General features: G+C 38.4%; 1 protein-coding gene across 1 annotated transcript in view; it reads right to left on the bottom strand.

Moving 5' to 3' along the window:
- LOC113810763 (uncharacterized) overlaps positions 1-2,500 on the bottom strand; it is a 22,770-nt gene that overhangs the window by 1,536 nt on the left and 18,734 nt on the right. The gene's annotated exons all lie outside the window — the stretch shown is intronic.

The following is a 2,500-nucleotide window of genomic DNA, read 5'->3' as shown; positions in this document are numbered from 1 at the left end:
CTTTCCTTCCCCCTTCCCTACCCCATATTTCCTCTCCCTCACCCCTCCTTCCCCCTCATTTCCCTCTCCTCTCTTCCCCCTTTCCCTACCCCATATTTCTCTCCTCTCCCCCCTCCCTTCCCTCTCTCCATCTCTTTTCCCCCCTTTCCCTACCCCATATTTCCTCTCCCTCCCCCTCCCTTCCCTCTCCTCCCCTCCCCGCGCATATCCCCTCCCCCTTCCTCCCCCGCGCATTCCCCTCCCCTCCCCCGCGCATTTCCCCCTCCCCTCCCCCCTCCCCTCCCCCGCGCATTCCCCACCCGCCTTCGGGGCATAAACAAGATAAACCAACTCGCGCCATAAACCCCACTGTTGCCCAAAGCTTCCCGGGAGTAAACCGACGTGGGCTGTAAACCCCCTTGTGTTGAGGGCGCGGGGGCGGAGGCGAGGCCGTGGGCGTGATCGGAGTCGTCGTCGGCATCATCGTCATAATCATCACAAATCATTTATCATCAGCATCATCATCAACATCATCACAATCATTATCATCAGCATCATCAACATCATGATCATCATTATCATCTTCATAATCATCACAATCATTATCATCAGCATCATCAACATCATGATCATCATTATCATCATGATCATCACAATCATTATCATCAGCATCATCAACATCATGATCATCATTATCATCGTCATGATCGTCATTGTCGTCATTATCACCATCGCTTTCATGATAACGATGATGATAAAAAATCATGATATTATGATGATGATGATGACGATGGTGGTGATAATGATGATGATGATGACGATGGTGGTGGTGGTGATGATGATGATGATGACGATGGTGGTGATAATGATGATGATGATGACGATGGTGGTGGTGGTGATGATGATGATGATGATGACGATGGTGGTGGTGGTGATGATGATGATGATGACGATGGTGGTGGTGGTGATGATGATGATGATGATGACGATGGTGGTGATGATGATGATGATGACGATGGTGGTGGTGATGATGATGATGACGATGGTGGTGGTGATGATGATGATGACGATGGTGGTGGTGGTGATGATGATGATGACGATGGTGGTGATGATGATGATGATGATGATGGTGACGATGGTGGTGGTGGTGATGATGATGATGATGATGATGGTGACGATGGTGGTGGTGGTGATGATGATGATGATGGTGACGATGGTGGTGGTGCTGACTTAATCTGATCAATCGTTGTATGAAAGAGCTCGACTAATATTTTAGGCATTATCATCACATTATTGGCATAGTTGTCATCATTACTATCATTATCATCGTTACTATCATATCCTAATATCAATATCGATAACTAGGACGATTTTCCCGTAGCATATCAGACCGGCAGCCGGGCGGTTTGTGCCAAGAATGGCGCCTGAGTAATTTCCACATTTATGCTTCTCTTGACACCAACTTCAGCATCCGTAATAAGTTTTATAAGTATACGATTATAAGTATACGAATAAGTATAAGTAGACGTATAATCATAAGTATAAGTAGACGTATAATCATAAGTATAAGTAGACGTATAAGTATAAGTATAAGTAGACGTATAAGTATAAGTAGACGTATAATTATAAGTATAAGTAGACGTATAAATATAAGTATAAGTAGACGTATAATCATAAGTATAAGTAGACGTATAATCATAAGTATAAGTAGACGTATAATCATAAGTATAAGACGTATAATCATAAGTATAAGTAGACGTATAATCATAAGTATAAGTAGACGTATAATCATAAGTATAAGTAGACGTATAATCATAAGTATAAGTAGACGTATAATCATAAGTATAAGTAGACGTATAATCATAAGTATAAGTAGACGTATAATCATAAGTATAAGTAGACGTATAATCATAAGTATAAGTAGACGTATAATCATAAGTATAAGTAGACGTATAATCATAAGTATGAGTAGACGTATAATCATAAGTATGAGTAGACGTATAATCATAAGTATAAGTAGACGTATAATCATAAGTATGAGTAGACGTATAATCATAAGTATAAGTAGACGTATAATCATAAGTATAAGTAGACGTATAATCATAAGTATAAGTAGACGTATAATCATAAGTATGAGTAGACGTATAATCATAAGTATAAGTAGACGTATAATCATAAGTATAAGTAGACGTATAATCATAAGTATGAGTAGACGTATAATCATAAGTATAAGTAGACGTATAATCATAAGTATAAGTAGACGTATAATCATAAGTATAAGTAGACGTATAATCATAAGTATAAGTAGACGTATAATCATAAGTATAAGTAGACGTATAATCATAAGTATAAGTAGACGTATAATCATAAGTATAAGTAGACGTATAATCATAAGTATAAGTAGACGTAATCATAAGTAGACGTATAATCATAAGTATAAGTAGACGTATAATCATAAGTATAAGTAGACGTATAATCATATATAAGTAGACGTATAATCATAAGTATAAGTAGACGCATA

The sequence above is a fragment of the Penaeus vannamei genome, chromosome 35, assembly GCF_042767895.1.
Source record: "Penaeus vannamei isolate JL-2024 chromosome 35, ASM4276789v1, whole genome shotgun sequence".
NCBI classification, from domain to species: Eukaryota; Metazoa; Arthropoda; class Malacostraca; order Decapoda; family Penaeidae; genus Penaeus; species Penaeus vannamei.
This window is presented reverse-complemented; position numbering and strand designations above follow the sequence as displayed.